General features: G+C 45.6%; 1 protein-coding gene across 5 annotated transcripts in view; it reads right to left on the reverse strand.

The window, feature by feature from the left end:
• The window catches only part of TINF2 (TERF1 interacting nuclear factor 2), a 569,835-nt gene that overhangs the window by 20,135 nt on the left and 526,142 nt on the right, over positions 1-23,558 (reverse strand). The window lies entirely within an intron of this gene.

The following is a 23,558-nucleotide window of genomic DNA, read 5'->3' on the forward strand; positions in this document are numbered from 1 at the left end:
TAGTGAGAAGTCAGAAGGGTGAATATAGGGATAGAGTCAAGAAAAGCCAGCAAGAGAAAACAGAAATAAAAGGAGACAGGAAAAGGAGAACAAAACAGTTAGATGGGAGAAACAAAATTGGAAGAAGATGTAGGGAGGGACAGGGCAGTCAGAAACCAAGGTGAAGAGGGGGGGCAACAAAAATAAAAAAATGTGACAGATAATATAAATAGAAGTGACAGAGAAACTGTCACAGAATAAGAACATTGTAGAGTTAGTGAGTGAAGACCTTTACACAACACCAATTCACAGAATAACTGTCTCTAAACAGAATGAGACCAAGAAAAGGAGAGACAAAAACAATAGTGGTAGAGCAGAAAGACAAGGGGATATTAAAAAAAGAGACACGAGGAACGAACTACAGGAAAGGCAACAGAGGAGAAGAGGAAAAAAGGAAGGACACTAACAAATGTGAAAGGCAGCGTTCCATGCGTTAGTGCCTGCTAGGATTGAGCCTTTCCGTACATGAGATCCCTGTGGCTGTTTGAGAACATGCACGCGCGCACGCACGCATACAACAGTCTCTTCCCTTTCTGATGCTCATACTGTCCCCTTTTCTGTCACTCACGCCCAGCCGAAAAATCATATATAACTGCCCATCTTCACCCTCAAACTTAATTCATTACCTTTAAAATCTTTCAGTCTCAAGCAGATATTTGGAATATTTGGAACACAATGAAGAAAGCAAATATTTCCCCAAAACAAAGGGGAGAAAGGCTAGGATGCAGCTGGTGGGGTGGCTTAGTAGCCCATATAACGAAAAATCTGTTAAAATGCATTGTATGTGGGGGGCGCAGAGTCCACCATAATGGGTGTCTAACCAAGGAGGTGGCCACTGTCGAATACGGAGTACACCAGGAAAATTCAATCGCTTTCAGTTCCTGTACCGAGGTGGGCGTGAAAGAATATGTCTGAATAGTAGCTAGTGAGAGCAAGTAGTCGCTGCTTGAAGCAGTGGTGTGCAGTGATCTCTCAGAGCAAGTAGTCGCTGCCTTGAAGGTGTGGTGTGCAGTGATCTTTTAGTCCTGTTCTTCAAAACGGGGTCATTAACACATTGCCTCAACACACGGCATACCAGTCCTCGAGTGGATGTCTTCCCGGCGAGCCAGGTTGGAGGGGCGTGAAGAGTCTCTCAAGTACTTGGTCCCGTCTAGATTCGTGACACTTCTGCTTATATGCTCCCCGCATGCAAACACACTGCACTTTACCCAGACTGCTGACATGGATCTTAGCATACGAAAGATACATGTAAGCTATTAACATCAGCATGCAGGGGGCGCGTGGGGGCATATTTCTTGAAACAAATGCATACAAATTGCAAAAATAATAATCACAAGCAATAGATTGTGATCGAGGTCCCCAAAGGAACGGCTACATTATAGTCTATAGATTATTTTAAACAGGTTGATGAGTGCTTCGGTGGAGCAACTTTGGGAAAGCTTGGACACATTGTAGAAGCCATAGATTTTAGACACCAGTGTACTCGTTCGTCACAGTGCTACTTGAAATAGACTAATGCACACACAAAATATGATAACTCAAGCCCCTGCACTGAAGATCAGTATATGCTGTCCTCTTAATTACATCTGACATCCAAAGACCTGTGGTAGGTCAGAACTAGGACTGACAACAATACATCGTTTAGAGGTTTTATTCTGATAAAGTTCAAATAAAATTTCCCTAACGCTACAGACTCAATCCCCATTTTCTAAAAGAGAGTTTAAAGGGTGCCCTTCAGGATGTTTGTAACAAAGTCTGTCCATAAACCAATTCTAACATGCTCACTTTCTCCATCTCCAAAAAATCATCAAAACAATAAACATAAGAAAGGGAATCTTTGTCAGACATGGCTGCTGGCTTCTGACCCCACCTTGTCCCCTTTAGTACAGGCATGTGCCCACGATATATGACATGGCATTTATAAAGCGCCTATACACAAGTGTTTCGAGGAGGGACGAGGCAAGGGAAGGGGAACAGATGGAAGACAGACAACAATCTTACCAGGCCAGTTGACATTTTTTTTTTTAATTTATATATATGGTTAATAAAATCAACCTTTCAAATATCAAGAGATATCATAATATCAAAACACTACAATTCATAAAAGCAAATTTACAGTTTGTTCATTCACCACAGTTAAGAATTCAAAATTTAGTTTCACTCAATTACGCTAATTATGAGTATACACTAAATATTTCATCCAAAAATCGTACAATTGCTATTTTGGTCCTTAAGGCAGTTGATGAAAAGATACAATGCCACAAGTTCTTATTAATATGTGCATTTTGGTCTTCAAAAAAATTTCCAAAGCATTTTTGCCGAATAGTGGTTAAATTTGTACAAAACACTAAACAATGTTCCAACGTTTCTTTTTTGTCAACATTCTTACAAAAGCGACATACATTTTCTGATTGCATAATTTGATTTCTGCGAGCCTGAACTTCTAATGTCGGCCAAAGGTTCAACCGAAAGCGGAGAAACTTCTGACGAGTCTTTGAACAAGGAAATTTGGCCAAATAATCAGACATTGTTCTACATTGCTTGTGCCCAAATAGCGCTCGATCAAAATCCTTATAATTGAGACATTTATTTTGGGTCAGAATCCAATCATGTTGCTGGACTTTCATTTTGGCACGAGCTTCATTGTTCAAAAGTAACTCTAAATCAACTGAGGCATCAGACATTGCATTCATAGTAAAAAAACACCATTGTTTTGAAAAAGCCTGATTTTGCTCTAAAAGATGACAGGCCACCTTTCCCAAGATGTCTGATCGCTCTAAAGACAATAGACATTTACGGAAAAAGGCACAATATTTCCAAATTACAAACGAGAACATTGAGAGTGAACCCAATTCAAATCGAATCAATGGTAAAGGTGTGCAAGCTGGTAAATGTAGTACTTGTTTCCAAAACAAGGATTCAATTCTATCCCACCACTCCACAGGTTTAGGACTGCGAGCCTCAGACCCATAGGTCAAGATTGGCATCACCTTCTGAAGAAAGAAGGTGAGAATATGTTTGCACGTAAATTTGCCAAATTTGGCCATAAGTATCTTTGCTTGCGCAATTAAGGACCGTAATTTGCCCTGGATCTCTATGTCAGGGTCAATGCTTGATAAAGTATCCACTATAAGAGTGCCCAAATACTTATAGTTGGCTACCTGTTCTAATGGAACATTGTGTAATCGCCAACAAAAAGTTTTAACTTTACAACTTTCATGCCTCTTACAAACCATTATTTGGGTTTTATTAATATTAATTGTCAAATGGTTCGTATTTACGTATGTTTCAAGGCCATGCAAAAGTTTCTGAAGACCAGTATGGGTTTTTGAAAAAAGAATCAAATCATTGGCATAAAACAAATAAGGAACATTATGCCAACCTAAGCGGGGAGAGTCACTCACAATTTGACTCAGAGTTACGCCAAAGTCGTAAATGAAAAAATTAAAAATGGAAGACGCCAAGATAGAACCTTGTTTCAGCCCTCTGAATGTTTGAAATTTCGAGGTCAGATCACCACTCAAATTAAGTCGAACCTGCATGGTAGTATTAGAATGTAATAGAGTGATTAAGGATAATAGAGAGGATGGACAATTGTGTTTGATCAACTTATGCCAGTTGACATTGAGATTGCACAAGTGCAGGCGAAGGGGAAAAGTGCGAGGGGGAAGGGTAAGGGGGCAGTGCAGTACATGGGATCGACAGTGAAAATAAATGGAATAAATAAAAAGCAACAAGTAAAAAGTGCGGCCAGATGGTGGCAAGGGTAAGTGCAGACAGGTGTCACGTGCTGGTGGGGGGTTGCTAGGGAGGCAGTGCAGGTGTGCAACTGGCAGGGGAGGGGACCTGAGATCAGAGGGTAGCCAGGTGACCAGTGCAATTCCAGCCAGGAGTTCAGGGGAGGGGAGAAAGCAGAGGCAAATAGGAAGGTTTTGAGGTGCTTCCGGAACCAGAGATGGTTCTGTTCGAGTTCCAGGGAGGCTGTTCCATAGGGAGGCCCCAGCCGAAGAAAGAGATCTACCACCGACTCGTTGCTTGGAGAAGCGACTGACCCTGAGGGAGTTGGAAGCAGATGAGCGAAGAGCTTGAGAAGGAAGATATTTATTTTATTTATTTATTGATATGCATATTTGTTTGTGCATTTATATAGCGCTACGAACCTTCCGGTATCTGAGTGCTGCTTATTTCCTACGGTGTGTGGTGCTCATTTATCGACCTCGGAAGGATGAAAGGCTGAGTTTGGCCCCGCCGGGATTCGAACCTGCGTCAACAGGCACTGCACGGATGTCAAAGCGAGCGCTCTACTCGCTGTGCTATCTGACCGGCTAATAGCCATATTTGGCTTTACATATTACATTCTTAAAACATTATTTCATCATATGTTAAAAAACCATTAAAATACCCCATTATAACCATACAAAACGTATAAAAATGCACCATATGATAGATGTTAAGATCATGTCCTTGTAACAATTTTTCCCATCTCTCATTCATATTGTTAAGATCATAACCATTGTTGTAAGCTTTCACATATCTTAATCTAAATCGCACACAAACTTTCGCAGATGCAAATAAGATGCTGAACCGTCAATATTAGCAACCCCGCAAAGACGACACCATCTTTCTTTTCGTAATATACCAATCTGCTGCCTATGATCTCCAAACATTCTGACATATTAAACTTGAAAATCAGATAGCATCGAATTATATTTGCATTGGGAAATGCAGTTATATAAGCAGAGGTACCTGTGGTATTTTCTCTTGCTTGTAAAAACATCCCACTGTTATGTTTCGTTGCCAAGTGTAAAGTGTCTCTCTATTGTGCAAATACTCGAATCTCCCTTTTCACCAAGAATTTCACTTTTGCAATCGAATGTGTAAGCCAACTATTTGCGTTTTCTTTTGCCCATTTACAATAAAAGGTTCTGAGTCGATCTAAGGTTACAAGTACCTTATTTGATTCTATAGTGTGATATGCTTTATACATGTCCACCATTAATGTCCCATTATCCAGGTTACAAATTTTTATACATAGCATGGCTGATCTATATTCAATATTGTCACATACTCGCATCTGTTTGCATTCTAAAATGATATATTCACTGGGTAGGGCTTTTGGCATACGCAGTAACATTTTTAGTATTTTACCTTCAAATTTATTTAGTTCCTTTGTTTGGTTGTTTTCCACATATCTCAATTTCAAATAGCAGGACTGCTGCAATTTTAGCCTAATAAAGTAATAATATTGTCTTTATGGAAAATTCAGATTGCTTTCCAATGAAATTACTTAACGTCATTGTGCCATTCATACATCTGGTTTTTATATCAATCCACTGCTGCCTCCAGTATTCAGACAGATGTTGGTCGAGGAATCGCCCTCAAATATCGATAGGAATCCACAGTTTAAATTTTCTTCCCCATCAATCGACCATGTAAACTTTTGTAAACTTTTGTTTGGGACATGTTTTGTTCGTCCTGTAAAGACCATGACCTTTGTCAGGTTGATTTGGAGTATGTTTTTCAGAGCAAAAGTTTCTAACATAGACAGTTTATATTGGAGGCCTGCAGGGGTGTAATCTAATAAAAACAAATCATCCGCGTAGCCGAGCCAACCAACTCTCAGTTGGCATATTTTTAAGTCATTTGATAATAGTTAATTGAATGCCTCAGGGGGATCTATTAAATAAAGATGAAAAAGCATTGCAGTGAGATTACACCCCGCTTGACTCCTTGTGGGAATTGATCCACACATCTTACCCTCACCATCCAGTCTGACCTTTACAGACGTATTCATGTATAATAATCTAATCATAGTTAATAGACCAGTTGGGATGTTCCACCGCTTCAACTTATTCCATAATTTATTTGCCAGAATGGTATCAAATGCAGCAGAGAAGTCTATGAATGCTGCATATATGGGTAACTGTCGTCTCTTCCAGGTGTATTCAATTTCAGAAACAACTATGATGAGGTTATGACGGGTGAAGGAATTTGCTCTAAAACCAGACTGGTTGGGGGGCAGTATCTGGTAATCATTTATACACTGTAGTACTTCTATATGCAAAACTTTAGCAAAGATCTTTGCAGGGATATTAAGCATCGCTAACATGGGATAATTGCCTGAATCTTTTTGTAGATAGGTAATAACACTTTCCTGCCATGTTTTGGGAACTTTAATATTTTTACCAATCCATGTAAACAATATGTATAGCTCAGGCTCTCCCCACTCAGGGTCTCTATTTCTTCTCTCTCCCCCATCTGTGGTTGATTCTTCTCGCTTCCCACTATACAGTTTCAGTCTTGCTCCCTCCCCACTCTAGGTTTTCAACCTTTCTCCTTCCCGACTCTGGGGTTTGTGTCTCTCCTACTTGATAGGCCACCTCCCTCTATCGTTCAGTGACAGCGTACCATGCTTCCGTTGGCAGGGCTCCTTGGGAGGGTTGTCTAGTTTCTCCTCCTCTGCTGGCGGCGAGTTGCTTACACAAATCAAACTAGTTGCTGTGCCATTCTTCTTGGGCTTTTCTCTCACTTCATGGCAGTCTCTCGGTTTTGGTCCCACCAGGTGTCTGCTGCGTGCCGTTGAGCAACAGAGTACCAGACATCCTGCGGCAGTGCTTTTCTAGAGGGCTGCCAGGTCTTCGATGCAGAGCCGCTTACACTACTTCCACTTGGCGCAGCGTCGGTTTTCCTGCTACACTCTGCTGCAGTGTGTACTGGCTTGGCACGCCGGCGTTTGCATGCGGTTAAACTCTGCAGGGACAGCAAAAGCTTCTCTGTGATTGGTCTTCTCACAGACACTACTGCAAGAGACGGGTTCCCGCATCTGTCATTCTTGGTGAGAGATTGGGCATATGTACGGTCAGAAGCCAAGTCAGCCATGAATTAACGGTGTATAGGATTATTATAAAATCTAGCACCTACATACTGTAAAAAGATGTTCATAAGAGGTGGAGAGAGATGCTGACTTTCACCCCTAGCTGTGTCTATGTCCCCTAAAGGGGGAGTCCCCTTCAGAGGGATCCCGCTTACCGTGTCCCCTATGGGGTGTTAAGCATAGCGGACTCACGCCCCGTAGTCCCAAAGGGGGTGGCTCCCCCTTGGGGAGATGCGACTATCTCCCTGGATTAGTCACAGATCATTAGTAAGAACACAATACTTCATTTGTAGCATTCTGTGCAGAGTTTTGGGAAACTTCCCACACTTCTGGGTTAACAGCTAGAATTACCCAACAATAACAATCTGCTTCAGAAGCAGTGCAGACACTACAGCATTATCAGCTATTAGTCGACATCCCATAATTTGCAGATTGTGGAGGATCATCGCAGTAATGCGATGAATGTTGCATTGGAAATGACATTAAAAAATGGGGCAGCATTGATCCAAGAAATGAAATAAAATGCTAAAATGTTTCAGCAATCAGACAGAAGTGAAGATTACGAAGGAAGGATAAGCAGCACCAAAGAGAACTATTAAAACCTGAACATAGAGGTAATGCAGACTGGGTGAGACAGCAGTTGTCAGAAAAGCTTAATGAGCAGTAAAACAGGGTGCATCCCAATAATTTACACCCTATTGGAGTTCCGAAGTGGAGATACCTTGAATATTTAATCTGATGAGCTAGTGACTGAATGTGCACAGAGCCTTAGGCTCTAAATATTGGGAGCAGGAAATACCACGGCCTATCATAATCCGTTTATTGAGATAGCAACACAAAACAGAAATATTGAAGGCTGACAGGGCCATGCCTAAAGTGAAATCCGCTGGAGTACCTATTTGTTTCTACAGTGATTTTTCAGCAATGGTTGTTGCCTCCAGTTGGAGATTCAATATTGTGCTTAAAGCAATTAAGCGATCTCTGTTTCAGTATTACCTCAAATGCCCAGCACTGTTTGGGCACAGCTTTACAGATCCAGCAGTTATCTTTTTAGTCTCATGATCTTTTTGATCACAGGGAAGAGCCAATGTCTAAAAGGTTCTATGGCAACCCATTAAACCACACTGAAACAGCAAACCATGACAACATCAGTTGGATCAGGGAAACAATGGAGATCTCATCGGAGATTGCTATGAAGGAAAAGAAGGGTATTCACTATGCATCCGGACCAAAGAAAATGTACCATGCAAGACACTAAACTATAAGGGGGTGGATACAGGTTTGTCTGGATATGAATGGAGCAATGATATACGTAACAGATATGAGATCTCGATAACCATTTGCCTTCTGAATATTTATTTCCCCAAACATTGGTAAGCTACGTGTATACAACCTCCTCAAGCGGTTCCTAAGCAGGACTTCTGTATTCCAAGAGAGGATTAAACATATATTTCAGTTAAAGATTCACAAAACTCTGGACTTGGTTCCAAGCAGCGCTTTACCTTCACCTTATTTCTGTGTGAACAATAGTACCTTTGATTCAGATGATGCATAATAGTTCATGGAAGTGGTACAAATTCACAAATGTCTCTCAACTAGACTAGGATGTTTGTGCTCAAGATGTATTGAGGTACAACGAAAATATTTGAGTACTAAACCATAATTTATTATGAATCACAACTGTGCCATGTGGTCATTTTGACAAGTGACCTTACATGCGTTTCGAGCTTTGCTCTTCTTCAGGTGTCATGTACAATGGCCAATGTTAATTGATTGTATGCAATTCAAAAACATGATAATTGAAATAAGCAGCCATGTGTTTGTTTATTAAAGTGCAAAAATAAATCAATTGTCAAATTCACAAAGAAAATAATACAAATATTAGAAACCATTTGAACCATTATTAAGAAAACAATTAAGAGTAAAAATTGACGAAACCAAAAAACAGGAATTATTAAAACAAAGAGAAAAAACGAAATGTTAGTACATCAATCACCTGTGCCAATGTGGGTGCTGTTACCCACTTGTTAATGGTTGTTGATTACAATCTACCACTCCATTAGGTGAAGATGACACATCTACAACAACAGGTGTTTTCTAAAATATCACTCTGTGCCCATAACCATTAGAGCAACTGTATGACATGCATTACTCACCGTAATAGCATTTCTGATGGTTGTATCTGCTTAGATTCACATGCTGTGCATATAGTCCGACATCCAGTGGTAACTGCAGAGTATTGCATCTTGTCTTTCGAGGATCGAAAGGGGATGTCGACATGGGCGTGCCTGTAACACTATCCCTAACGTGACGTGTAGTGTAGCCAAGATCACTCACGCGTCGAGGTCCCTCCGGTTGTATTTTTTCTGCCATGAGGGAGCCTAATGACTGTCGTGAGGGAGTACATAAAAGAGAGAAAGTAGTAAGACGTCTATGTTCCTTCCACCCGAGCGGGAAGGGTGGGCGCATGTGAATCTAAGCAGATACGACCATCAGAAATGCTATGAGTAATGCATGTCTTCTGATGTTTGTTAATCTGCTTAGAATCACATGCTGTGCATAGACTAGCGAGCAGTACCCGGAGTTGGCGGTGGGTTGTGACAAGGAACAGTAGTGAAAAGATGTCTTAATAGTGCATGTCCCACCTGAGAATCAGACCTAGAATGAGTTTCTAGGCAATAGTGTTTTGTAAAGGTGTGTACAGAACTCCAGGTTGCCGCTTTGCAAATGGACTCTAGGGGAACATTTGCAATGAAAACTATGGAAGCCCCAGTGCCTAGAGTAGAATGTGCTCTAGGCTTGAAGGGCAGTTCTCTCTTAGCAAGAGAGAAACAGAGTGTGATGCATTTTACAATCCACCTTGAGATGGCGAAATTAGAGACAGGATCCCCTTCTCTACCAGCTGCCACTGAAACCAAAAACTGGTTTGTTTTCCTCAGTGGTTTAGTCTTTTCCAGATAAAACATGACTGTGTGTAGGCTTCTTTCGGCCACGTTAGTGGGGTTCTGGAAGAAAGTAGGCAGTTCTATTGATTAGTTCACATGGAACTTGGAAATAAATGTAGGCGCAAATCGAGGGTGAGTGCGCAGAACCACCTTATCTCTGAACTGTAACGAAAGGGTCTAGAACTCAAAGGGCCTGTAGTTCACTAACCCTGCTTATAGAAGTAATAGCCACTAGGAAGGCTGTCTTATAGATAAGATCCTTGAGACTTGCCTTATGCATAGGCTCAAAGAAGGACCCCATGAGTTTAGTCAATACCACATTTAGGTCCCATCCGGGAGCCGGGTTAGAAATGGGGGGGGATTAATTCTTTTAACACCTTCCATGAAAGCCTTAATAACTGGTATCTTCCACCACAACACCTTCTGTTGTGACGTAGTGTAGGCTGAGGGAGCAGCTAGTGAACCTTTAGTGAATTAAAAACCAGGTCTGAGTCTAGTAAGTGACTCGAGTACAATACAATGTGAGTAGGAGAGCAGTCAATGGGATTGATGCCCTTGGCATTACACCAGATAAAGCGCTTCCATTTACTGGAGTAGCAATATTGGGTGTTAGGTTTTCTTGCCTCCCTAAGTATGTCCATGCATCTCGGAGACAGTTGTAGGTGTCCGAACTCTAAGACCTCAGGAGCCAGGCCGATAAGTTCAGGGTTTGCGGGCATGGGTGAAGCGTTTCTCCCTTGTCCTGAGATAACATGTTGTACGGGCAAGGCAGTCTCATAGGTGGAGAGAGGGACATCTCTATCAGATGAGAGAACCAGGGTTGGCAGGCCCACATGGGGGCCACCAATATCATGGTGACTGGTTCCTGTTGCATCTTGTGCATGATCTTGTTGAGTAGGGGAGTCGGGGGGGGGGGGGGGGGGGGGGGGGGGGGGGGGGGAGGAGCGTAAACAAATTTCCCTGACCATGTTATCGAGAGACTGTTCCCCTTGGAGCGGTTCTGGGGGTACCTGGAGGTGTAATCTAGGCATTGGGCGTTCTCCAGAGTTGCGAACAAGTCGATCTCTGGAAAGCCCCATAGTGTGAAAACGCTGGAGACAATATCTTCGTGTAGTCGCCATTCGTACTCTGCGGGCAGTGGGAAGTCTATGCTGAGCACGTCTGCCAGAGGATTGAGTTCCCCTGGAACGTGTTGGGAGAACAGGAACATCCTGTGTTTGAGAGCCCATATCCAAATGTTTTGGGACAGCTTGGATAGTCCTGGAGAGTGAGTGCCCCTTTGTTTCTTCAGGTAGTACATGGCTGTGGTGCTGTCTGTCAAGATCAGGACTGTGTTCCCGCGTAACTGTGTCTGAAAGGCTTTCAGTGCTTTGAATACAGCTAATAGCTCTAGCAGATGTATGTGGTTGGACGGTGTCCAGTCATTATTTCGAATACAAAAGGGTCGAATACAATACATTCGAGCCAAAAGGATCGAAGAAAAGTTTGAATGCTTTTTTTTTTTAATGCATTTTCTTTTGGGGTTTGGTATGGGAAAAATTAGTGGTCCCCCCCCCCCCAAATACAGGGGTTTGGGGGGCCCTAAAAAAAGAAGAAAAAAAAAACTATGTATTCGATTTCTTTTTCCCCCCGATCCTTTTGGTTCCAATATATTGGAGTTCGAAACTATGTATTCGAACATTTGACTATAAACCTGGTTGGACGCTACATCTGGGGACCACACTCCATGCGCCGTCTGCTGAAGCAGGTGAGCCCCCACCCTGTGAGAGATGCGTCTGTCGTGAGAGTGGCTTCTACTGCAGGGGTGGTGAAGGTCTTCCCCATCAAGAGGTTTTCCCTGGACCACCACTGCAGAGAGAGAACGAGTGCTTTGCGGAACAACTACCAGATCTCCCCATTGCCCAATGGCCTGGCACCAATGGCTGTTGAGCCACTCTTGCATGTGACGCATAAAATGCAGGATGCCACCATTCCTAGCAGTCGCATGGCCTTGCGTACCGTTACTTTCCGACTCGCTACATATACTGAGGGATCTGAAACAGCATGTTTTGAACCCTCTCGTTGGAGGGGAAGACGAGCCCGTCCTTTGTTCGAATCAGAGCCCCTAGAAACTGTTTGACTTGATTGGGGTCTAAGCTGGACTTCTTCTCGTTGATGCAGAAATCCAGACTGAATAAGATATCTATAGTCTTCTGAGTGTTCAGTAGGCATGTTCCGTGCGATTCCCCTGTTATGAGCCAGTCATCGAGGTAAGGGTAAACCGGGACGGATTGTCTGTGCAGGTGCGCTGCTGTTACTGCCAGTACCTTTGTAAACACCCTTGGCACTGAGGCAATGCCGAAGGGGAGTACTTTTAATTGATAGTGCTTGTACTCTATCATGAATCTTAGGTATTTTCTGTGCGCTGGCAACATTGAAATATGAAAGTATGCATCTTTCATGTCCAGTGTTGCCATGTAATCCCCCTGTTCCAGCAGCGGGATTACCTCTTGTAAAGTGACCATCCGAAACTTTATAGGTTTGACAAATTTGTTCACTGGATACAAGTCTAGCACTGGGCGCATGGTGAGATCCTTTTTGGGTATAAGGAAGTACACTGAATAAATACCCTTGTTTACCTGTAGAATTGGGACAACTTCTATGGCGCCCTTTTCTTGAAGGATCTCCACCTCTTGCAGTAGGATGCGCAGGTGTTCCAGAGTCAGGCGTCTTGATTTTGGTGGTCTGAATTGGTAGTGCCCGTGGGCTACGTCTTCAGTACCCATTGGTCTGTTGTTATCCCCTCCCATGCTTGAAGGAAAGATGTTAGACGCCCCCTGACCGGGGTGGCATGGGAGGGGACCTGGATCCGAAGGTCATTTCTGACTTGAGGTCGGGGAGCCCCTAGGGGTGGAGCCTCGCCCTCTACCCTTTCCACGTCGCTGTCCTCTAGGTGGTGGTGGTGGCATTAAATCCTTGCCCCGAATTCCAGTTGCTTCCAGAACTATACTGGTTTTGAGCAGAGCGAGATTGTCCACGAAAGGACCGGCAAGCGCCGCCCCCTCTCTGTTGAGGTTTCTGGGTAATCTGTTGAAGGGACTTCAGTATCTCATGTTCTTTCTTGGCTGTTCCAAGTGCGACGTCCACTGCCTTGCCGAACAAGTTGGTTTCTTCAACAGGCTTGTTTATCAAGGCAGCCTGGGTCTCTTGCTTAAACCCGGAGATCCTCAGCCAGGCATGTCGCTTGAGGTAGGTACCTTGTGTTGTTTCAGCAGCGGCTAAAGTGTTCTTAAGCACATTCTGATTCACTTGCTTGCCTTACGATACGAAGCAGAGCAACTTAGCCCGTAAAGGTTCCGGTACTTCTTGAAGGCCTTCTTGCAGTAGGTTCCACTGGACTTCTGCATAGCTACCCAACAGGGTGGTTTGCTATTCGAGTGAAAAATGCAGCAGCAGTTGTGACCCTCTTCCCCAGTGCATACAGCCTCATGGACTCCCTATCGGGCGGTGCCTCTCCTGTAGACAGGGGTACACCCGCCCGTTTCCTAGTAGTGGTATCTACTAAAGAATCTGGAGTGGCATAGCCCTTAACGTAAGCAGAGTCGGTAGGAGAAGGACGGAATAATTTCTCCACCCTAGGGTTCACTGCTCTGGTTTGAGCTGGTGTCAACAATGAGGGTGCCAATCTTCTCTTGATAAGAGTTCAACAAAGGAATAGCCTGACTGGCAGGAGGCTTCTCTTTGAGGATGTCCTCCACAGAATCTGAGTCCAGCAAAGCTTCTTGTGTGGCGATCGGAAAATATTCACCGCCTTTTTCAAAATGGCGTTAAACGCCATTTGATCATCCACAGGGGAGGCTTGACGGACAGGGGTAGAGGGGGATACACATGCAGGGCATCGGGGGCCGGGGTGGGAGTAGGGGATGCCCAAGGTTGATCCACAACCTGGTGGCTGTCTTCCCAATTGTCCATAGGATCTGCAGGGTCATCCATATTGTAATCGTCCCCGAAGGGGGCATCGTCTTGCACATAAGTGTACACAGGGACCTTATCATCAGTAAGGTCATAGGTATATTCTCATGTGGATTGTCAAAGATCCGTCAATACTTGGCCATAGGTGTAAAGGGAAGGTCCTCCCGAGGCCTCTTGGTGGCAAACTTTTCAGAAGAGACAAATTTCTCTAGTCTGTCCATACACGCCTCAAACTTCTCCCTGGTCCATGAGGATGAACCAGAGGGATCCAGGGGAGGAAAGGGCTCTTCTCTTGAACGTCGAGATGTATCTCCTAGTGTGCTGGATAAAGGCAAAGGACTCTCAGAATAGTCCTTGCGGGTTTCCGGATGCTGTGGCGCATCTTTCAGAGCGTCCTTAGGCCTTTCTGTGTGTCTCGGCATGTCTTTTGGCCGTTCCGTGCGTCTAGCCGCATCTTTCGACCTTTCCTTCTGACCAACCGTCGAGGCTATCCTAGCGATGTTATCGCCAATGCTCGGGGTAATGGGGAGATGTGCCGGGCGGACCGGAGGCTGCGCGGTGGATTTCAGCGCCACCGGGGCCTTACACGGCGTCTGCGCTGTCTCCTGTAGCATCTCGATGGCCGCGTGCGTTTTATTGCCAGCGCCCGTCTGCGCAGTCTCCTGTAGCATCTCGACGGCCGCGTGTGTTTTATTGCCAGCGCCCTTTACTTTAGATTGCCCAGTCGCAGGCCGCTGCTGCGGTTGCGGGGAAGGCTGCCGATTATAACGATCAGTGGACCCCATCGAAGCATTCAACGGGTCCGTTAGCACTTTGGAATGCGACTGTGCTGCCGAAGCAGAACCTTGGGTTGTGTGTTGCCGGGTTTCTTCCCCATAGCATGACCTGCGTCGTGCCTGTCGGGGACGGACGGTGCAGATCGAGAACTCTCTGCCGTTAGGTCAGTGGCCTCCGAAACAGAGCCCTGGTCATCATCGCTCGGCGGTTGTGGTGGCGGGGGAAGAACTGTCGGCCTGCGGCATGCCGTAGGCCGCCCACCGCTTCAGGCGTGTCTCCTTAATCGTCTTTGACTAAGCCGCCTCGTTGTGGTTGAGGGGAAGACAGTTGTTGCACCAACAGTGCTGGTCTTTCCATGGATATCTGGCCCTACACGAGGGTTCAAAATCGAAAGGGCGTCTTGTCCATAGCCCAAGACAGGTACAGCGATGACAAAACCCAGGGCACAAAGAGGGTGAAAGAGGAAAGGCATACATGAAAGAATATGTCCACCCCGACCACACACTCCCTACTGTAAAGAGCCAGCCAGAAGGCCCGGCCACGTGGACGGCAGCGCCGCCGGATCAACTAGGCGTCGTGACTTAAGGGAATAAACTACCAAAGTCGATAATTATAACAATAACTGTGGGCTACATAGACCCAGTGAACAGAATTTCTCCAAAACCAAGCTGCGCTTCAGCAAAATGGTTGCGCTGGCTCCTGTGAGCACCATTGCCTCAAAACTGTTTTGCAGCGACAAAAAGATGGCTGCACCATCTTGCCAAGCACATATTGTGCAGGATGTAACAAGGGGGAACACTGAGGAAGCTTGCCAGTGTGTTCTTACATATACATAAGAAATGGAGTGAAAAAGCAGCACTGCCTTGCTGAAAGCCCAAAGTCCCCAATGAAAAAGGAAGAATTTCACCTTTAAAAATGATGCTGCTCTAATGCTATTTTCATCTGTTCTTCCTCAAACTACTATTAATAAGGCCTTGCCATGCCCATTCATATTCCCATTGTGATTCAGCAAAACCAAGCATGACCCCTGAATGACAGGCTCTGTCAAACCAAATCTGGAGAACAAAAGAATCAACAAAGAAACATCACTTTTACCTGCATGGGAAGCATGTTCATTTTTACAAAGTATCAAAGATTAATAGTTCAAAGAAACTCCAGCTATCTGGGCTATGCCAATTTCAGTGCATCCGTACTTCGAATAAACTACTGCCCACAAGAAAATAACTATGGTTGCAAAACAGTGTGGGAATCGGATGGAAAGTCAAAAACCAAATTTAAGAAGCAAAGTGCTAGCAGCTTGCACCACATGTGTAAAATGGGCTTTGCAAACTAAAGGAAAAAAAAGGCCAGTTTTAAAGAAAAGTAAAATGTTGAATGAAAGCTTGTCTGTGCTTAGCAATGAGAAGGGGTTGGCTGCTGGGAAACACATATGGGATGTCTATTCAACAGGCTTGTTTTTTTTGATTCAGGACCAGATAAAAGAAAATGAAGGTTTTAAACTGCCTTGGCTAGATTGTGCAAGCTTCCAAAAACAGGTTATTCCAGTTGGCAGAGCTAAGGCTTCCCCCAAGAAAGGGAACCAACATCAACTCTCAGTAGATCGTAACACCTCCGTGATAATTACTAGGTTGAACAGAATCTGGTCTGGGCTGAACCCTCTGACAATGGAATCCCCAGGACAAGGAAGTGTCAAGTGGGGAAGGGGCAATAAACCTTCAAACAAGCTGGGAAACCCCCTACCTTTCTCTGGAGGAAATGACAGTTGGTGGCGCTGAAGAAAAAAAAATTGTCCAGTGACAGACAAAGTACTTTCATTTGATTCCAAAGACTATTTTTTTAATAAAAATGTAAAGACTTATCTCTGCAGCAGGACTTTGTAAAAATGTGAAAATTTCGCAGTTTAAATGTGATTATGTGGTTTATAATTTGAGACATTGTAGAATACACTGACACCATGGGGACAGAAATGGCAAAGAATTGGGGATTATAAGGAAAGTATCCATGGTATCATTGCACATTAAAAAAAAAAAACTTTATTTATTGATTGCGGTACACGTCACTGCAACAACACATCACAAACAATCATGTCCTAGATGAATCTCAAAACCTTATATTCCATTTAAACAATTTTACAGTTCCAATGCATTTCTAGACCTCGTGGGACTGTTTTCCGCAGACACCAACTCACACAGTTATACTCTGAAGGGGGCCCAAATGTCTTTGGGTCTGCTTGTCCTTGGGAGTGTCATCACAAATTGTTCCTCACACTCATTAACGTATGTTAATTCCTTGAAATAATGATTTACGCTTGGTGCGTGGGGGCTTTTCCAGATTCGGAAGTATACACTTCTTGGCCACTGCGCATGATACATTAAACAGTCTCCTGGTTACCTCTGCCATCCTTCCAATGTCTCCAAACAGGTATTTCTGGGGTGTGAGGTCTACTGGTACCTGTGTTATCTTTTGTAATATTTCAGCCACCTTTCCCCAGAACTCATAAATGTGTGGGCACCCCAGTACATGTGAAATGAGTCAGCGCATTCGCTCCCACACTTCTGGCAGCTGCTAGAATAGTTGTCTGTGAATTTAGCAACTTTTAAAGGAGTGTAATGCAGTTTGTTCAACACTTTGAACTGTATCAGGCGGCGGCCTGAGTTAATAGACACCTTCTTGAACAATTCACAGTATCTGGACCACTTCTTGTCCTATATAGGTATTCCCAGGTCTTTCTTCCAGGAAGTTTTAATCATATTTAGTGTAGGCGTGTGTTCCTGCATTATCATGTAAAGTTTGGAGACACTAGTACCCGATTGACAGGATAATGACATGAAGCATTCGTGTGTTGGGGGTTCATCAGGAAACAGTGGCCATCTAGCCTTGAAGGCCAGCCGCATACGATGGTACTGCAGCACCTGCAGCTGGTTCCTCCCCACTGCAGTCTTAAATTCCTCCAAGGTGACAAATTTCCCATTTGGGTACATGTCCCGCATCTCAAACTCCCCATCTGGGTCCCAAATTCTTTGTATATCTGTATCGAATGATGGTGCAATGCCGGGAAAGTTCCAGAGGGGGGCGTCCGTGTAATATGGCGTCTCCAATTGGAGCCTTTTGTAGATTTTGGACCAAGCATGCACCGTTGTACTCACAGGGTTAAACGTGCATTCATCTTTATGTTTTGTTTTAAATAGGATGGATCGTAGATCCGTTGGTCTTACAGTGTGCTTCTCTATATGTACATGTGGTATCCAAGGCGTCATACCAGTATCTCGCAAACTGAGCCTGCGCCGCTAGATAGTATAGCTCAAAGTCTGGAGCTGCCATGGCTCCCTTATCATAAGGCTCAACCATTTTCTCCCACTTCATTCTGGCCGCCCCGCCCCCATTCCAGACAAATTCAACAGCCTGGGATCTAAGTGTGTCAAAGAACTTTCTGCCAGGCCACATCGGTATGTTAGTGAATATGTATAGTAAATTTGGCAGGACCACCATTTTCAGGACTACAACCCGGCCTATCAGCGAAATGGGGAGCTTAGCCCATAACTGGAGTTTGGTCGATATTGTGTTTAGTAGCAGCTCATGATTATCTGCATACAGGGAGGAATAGTCTCTGGACACGACAATCCCCAGGTATCTTATTTTCTCGGGTGACCATTGTAAACCGTGGGTGTAAGTTGGACGTCTAGTAGCTAGGGTTAGGGGGAAAATTTCAGATTTAGAATGGTTAGTTTTATAGCCTGAGTGTTCTGCAAATTCATGCATGGCTTCCATTGCAGGTCCCAAATGTAAATCGGCTCTCGGATATAGAGCAGTGTATCGTCAGCATATAACGATATTGATTGGATTAATACAGCCATTCTGATACCTCTCTGACCCTGATGTTCCCTGATGATTGCTGCAACTGGTTCTACGGTGAGAGCAAACAGTATTGAGGAGAATGGACACCTCTGCCTAGTGCCCCTGCCCAGTGCAAACCCCTGGGTTAGAGTATAGTAGCTTGACACATTTTAAAAAGTATGGGCCTATTCCAAATTTCTCAAGCACGGCAAACAGGTAGGTCCATGACACTGAGTCGAATGCCTTTTCGGCATCAAGGGAAACGACCACAGCCTGTGCTTCTGGTTTTATCTGGGCCATGACCCCGAATAGTCTCCTCAAATTCAGTGCCGTTGAATCCACATTGGTCTGGGTGGACCAGCATGGGCATATTTGGTAAAAGTCTTGTGGCTAACACTTAAGCAAATATTTTGGCATCGCAGTTTATAAAGGAAAGGGGCCTGTATGAGGACATATCGTGGGGCGATCGTCTAGGTTTCAAGAGTACCGTAATTATGGCTTCCCTCATAGACACCGGTAGGGTTCCTAGTTCTATTGCCTCCTCCCACATCGATAGTAGTATTGGGGCTAGTTCTGCGTTCAGCTCCTTGTACAGCTCCACTCTCAGTCCGTCTGACCCCGGCGCCTTTCCACTAGCCATTGACTTTATAGCTTTGGTGATTTCTTCTAATGTCAGGGGTTGGTCTAAGTTTATTTTCTATTGAAGGTTTCGGGAGCGTTATATTGTCTAGATAGTCCACCATTTCACTGGTCGATTTCTAGTCATGATTAGAGTACAACTGTCATGATCTCTGCTTCCAAAAGATCAGGACTTGCCCGACTCCCTTGGAAGCAGACCCATAACCCCGGTTCCGAGTGCCAGCCAGTCCCAATTGGGACCTTTTGGACCCTGTCCTGGCGCCAGTGGCACCAGGCTCATAAAGATGCCCAGTCCCAGCGCTGGAAGCGCCGGGCTCATAATGCTTGGGTGGACTTACCTGCAGCAGACCATGCTGCTTACTTACCTGCCAGTTGAACCCCGGATCCTCTTCTGTTTGGGACTACTTTTCCTGTTGGGTGGGGCAGGAGCCACTCCCTAGGTTCAGAACACTGGAACTCTTCTGGAAAGCAGGAACTCTTTTCTTACCTAGGCGTGGCTGTGGAAGGAGACACCTAAGCACTACAGGAGGCTATTTAAACCACACCCGATGGATGAATCTTGCTTTGTGTTATTCTGCATTCTCTGCAGCAGAACGCTCATCGTGTCTTCTGCTTCTGATCCTGGGCCTAAGGAAACAAAGGCTTACCATCCTGGAATCCAGTCTTCAGCAGCACCTGTAAAGACAAAGAAAGAACAGGTTAGCACTACGGTCTTCAGTGGCAGCGCATCTCTTACCTGGTCCATCGGCTGTCACCAACGCCTCGCGCTGCATTCCGGCATCTGAAAGACAAAGGCTTACCTACTCTTCGCATGTTCCGGAGGTCTTCGCACTGCATTCCGGCATCTGAAAGACAAAAGCTTACCAGCTCTTCACACGCTCCGGAGGCCTTCGGCGCTTCATCCCGCATCTGAAAGACAAAAGAAGGTGCATTTAAAGACATTGGGCAACTTTATTACTCACGTGCTATTACTCCTTCCCACGCCGAATCCAGTGGGTATTCCAGCACCCTTCAGCTTCTCTAAAGCTCCGAACTTGTACCTGCAAGATAAAAGGGACAGTTAGTGCGCATCGTGAAGCAGGCTACAAGCGCTTACCTACGTGCTTCCAGGCGCTTCTATTCCTCACGCGGGTTCGATCCTCAACTCTCATCAGGCTGCCATCCGCCATCGCCGGAACTCTGCAAAACAAGAGATATCATTACAAAAGACTTTTAAGACATTTGAAGCACCCAGAACTTACCGTTCGTGCAGTTAACGACGGACAGCAGTCCTCTGAGGTCAAGAGGCCTGCACCCTTATCCAGTGAAGGAACTGGTTACGGCACCCTGCCCCGAGGCAGATGGAGAGCTCGGCTTTCACTTACCTAAGGTGAGGGCGTTAACCTTTGGGGTTCTACAGGAGAAGAGAAAGGGAAGAGGAGAGAGGCACCCAATAACCCCAGTTCATTAATCCCATATTTTCTATCTGCAGACATCTTACTCTTCGAGTCAGACATACAGTGCACAGAGGTCCAGCTGACTATCGCCCTATCTCCATCACTCCCTTCCTGGGCAAGCCCCTGGAGAAACTGGCCATCTCCCAGCTTAACCTCCATGCTGAATCTGTTGGTAGTCTTCATGACCATCAATCTGGTTTCAGAGCTGCCAGAAGCACGGAAACTGCTCTCCTGCACATCCGTGAAGACCTGCTCTTGAACCTCGATTCCAACACTCCGTGTGTTCTCATTCTGCTTGATCTCTCCTCTGCCTTTGACACTGTCAACCATGCCATCCTGCTCAACCGTCTCCGTGAAAACCTGGGTATCACTGGTCAGGCTCTGGCGTGGCTGACCTCTTTCCTTTCAAATCGACCCTCCCAGGTCCAACTGGGGTCCTTCCTCTCCGACATCTTTTTCTCCACCTGTGGTGTCCCCCAGGGATCTAATCTCTCTCCCTGGCTGTTCAACCAGTATCTGGCACTCCTTGCCCACCGCATCGCCGCTCTCTGCCCTAATTTCCAATGCTATGTGGACGATACCCAGCTCATTTTCAGGCTACCCTCAGCCTCCCCCTCTCCTTCCCTCATCTCTGACTGTCTGTCTGCTATCCAGGAATGGTGTGCCGCCAATGACCTCTGCCTTAATGCCAGTAAGACTGAGATTCTACTCATCGGTACACCCACTCCCTCCTTCCCTGCAGCTCTCTGGCCTGCCTCCCTTGGCCCCCTCCCTGCAATGCAAAAAACCTTGGGGTCATCTTCGACTCCACACTCTCCTTCTCTCCTCATATTTCTGACGTCGCTAAGAAGTCACACTACCAGCTGCACCTCCTCAGAGGTATTCTTCCCTTCCTCTCCTTCCCCCAGAAGCTCACTGTCTCCCGAGACCTGGTTCTCTCGAAGCTGGATTACTGTAACAGCCTCTACCTTAATCTGCCTGCCTCCACTCTCCGCCCTCTGCAACTCATACAGAACAGAACTGCGAGACTTGTCCTTGGCCTCAAGCCCAGGGACCGTATCTCTCCAGGACTGAAATCTCTACACTGGCTCCCAGTGGCTGCGAGGATAAAGTTCAAAACCCTCTGCATTGTCCACAAGGCCTTCTGGGGCCTTGGTCCTAAATACCTTCAACTCTCTCTTCCCAAATATCTTCCTTCCCGAGCCCTTCGCTCATCCGCCTCCAACTCCCTCAGGGTCAGCCGCTTCTCGAAGCAACGAGCTGGGGGTAGATCTCTCTCCGCGGCAGGGGCCTCCCTCTGGAACAGCCTTCCTGCCTCCCTGAAACTTGAGGAGAACCATCTCCGATTCCGGAAGCACCTCAAAACCTTCCTCTTTGCCTCTGCTTTCTCTCTCCCTCTCCCCTGCTGAACAGCTAATATTCTTCACTGAAACTGCACTGATTCTGCAACTGGACCACTCTTAACGGCCTCGGTCCTGGGCCCAGCCACTCTCCACTTGCACTGATGCCCTGGAACCCCTCTGCACTGCGGGACTGTCTCTGTATCCCTACAGCCCCCCCCCCCTTTTTCCAGCACTTGTTCTGCACTTACCTTGCACTTGCCACCAGCTGGCCCTATTTATTTATTACTTTACGCCACTTACCTTGTACTGCACTTCCCCCCCTCCCCTTCCCCTTGCACTTTTCCCCCTCCCCCACCCCTGCACTTGCGCGATCTGAATGACACCTGGCCTAGTAGGATCGTTGTCTGTCTCCCCTTGTTTCCTCCCCTCCCTGCCTCGTCGCGCCTTGAAACACCTGTGTATAGGCGCGTTACAAATGCCATATCATATCATAAGAGCCAACCGTGTGTTACACATCACCTTTGAAGATACGGCATTCACCCAGTCAAGACCGGCGCCTCTGCGGGAATCAGGTGAGCGTTACAACAACTCTGCATAGAAATTTACAAACTCGTTATTGATACCTTCCTCACTTGTGTTCCCGGTGCCGTCACCAGCGACTATGTTGGTGATCGGCACATGGTGTCGTTCGGCCTTTAATAGGTTAGCCAAGGAGCGACCTGCTCTATTCCCTTCACCATATCGGCGTGCCCTAAGAGGGGCCGCCATGTACAGGAGTTCCCCGTTTGCCAGCTTATTGAATTCCTATAGGTTACTATTAATGTCCGCTAGTGTCTTGGCCCCGTGTGTGGCAGTATACAGTGATTCCAATTCACCCAAGCGCTTCTCCACCCCCGCCAATTCAGTTCTGACCAACTTCAATAAGCCAGTGGATTTAGAAATTAAGAACCCCCTTACCCAAACCTTAAAGGTTTCCCATATGGTTGCACTCTTGTCAACTGACCCCCTGTTGGTTTGAGGAAATCTTCAACTTCGATATGCAGAGCGTCTGCAACAGATGGGTCCTTGAGAATCTCTGGTGGCATTCTCTATCTCCTTACTGGGGGTTTTACTTCAGCAAGGGTCATTTCTAAAGATATTGGGGAATGGTCTGATAGGGTACAGGGATGTATCTCAATTGTTAATTTTGGACATAAGGGTAGTGGATACCAACCAATAGTCTATGCGGGATTCAGTGTCATGTACAGAGGAATAGGAGGAGTATTGCCTTGTTTGTGAGTGCAATGTCCTCCAGGCGTCGACCATGGACATTTGTGATAGGATGTGTGATATTGTGGCGGCTGCCTTAGGAGGTCGGTTTTTGGTAGTCGAGCGGTCGAGAGAGACATCAAGAATGGTGTTGAAGTTAACCCCCCGCATTATTTGCTTGTCCCCCCAAGGGCCTATTTCATGTACAATATTCATGTAGAAGTCGGGGTCATCAATATTGGGACCATATGTATTTACAAGCACGATCTCCTTTCCAGCAATACTACCCCACACTATTACATACCGCCCCTGTGGGTCAATTTTGTTCTTCTCGAATCGGAAACCTATGGAGGGGTGCACTAGTGTGAGGACTCCTCTTGCCCGAGTCGAGTATTCGGTATAATATCTTTGTTGCCCCCAGCTCTGAAGGATCTCTGTGTGGGGGATGGAGGCCTCGACATATGCCATAGCC

Source organism: Ambystoma mexicanum, chromosome 13 (assembly GCF_040938575.1).
Source record: "Ambystoma mexicanum isolate Mex_15411 chromosome 13, UKY_AmexF1_1, whole genome shotgun sequence".
In the NCBI taxonomy this organism is placed as follows: Eukaryota; Metazoa; Chordata; class Amphibia; order Caudata; family Ambystomatidae; genus Ambystoma; species Ambystoma mexicanum.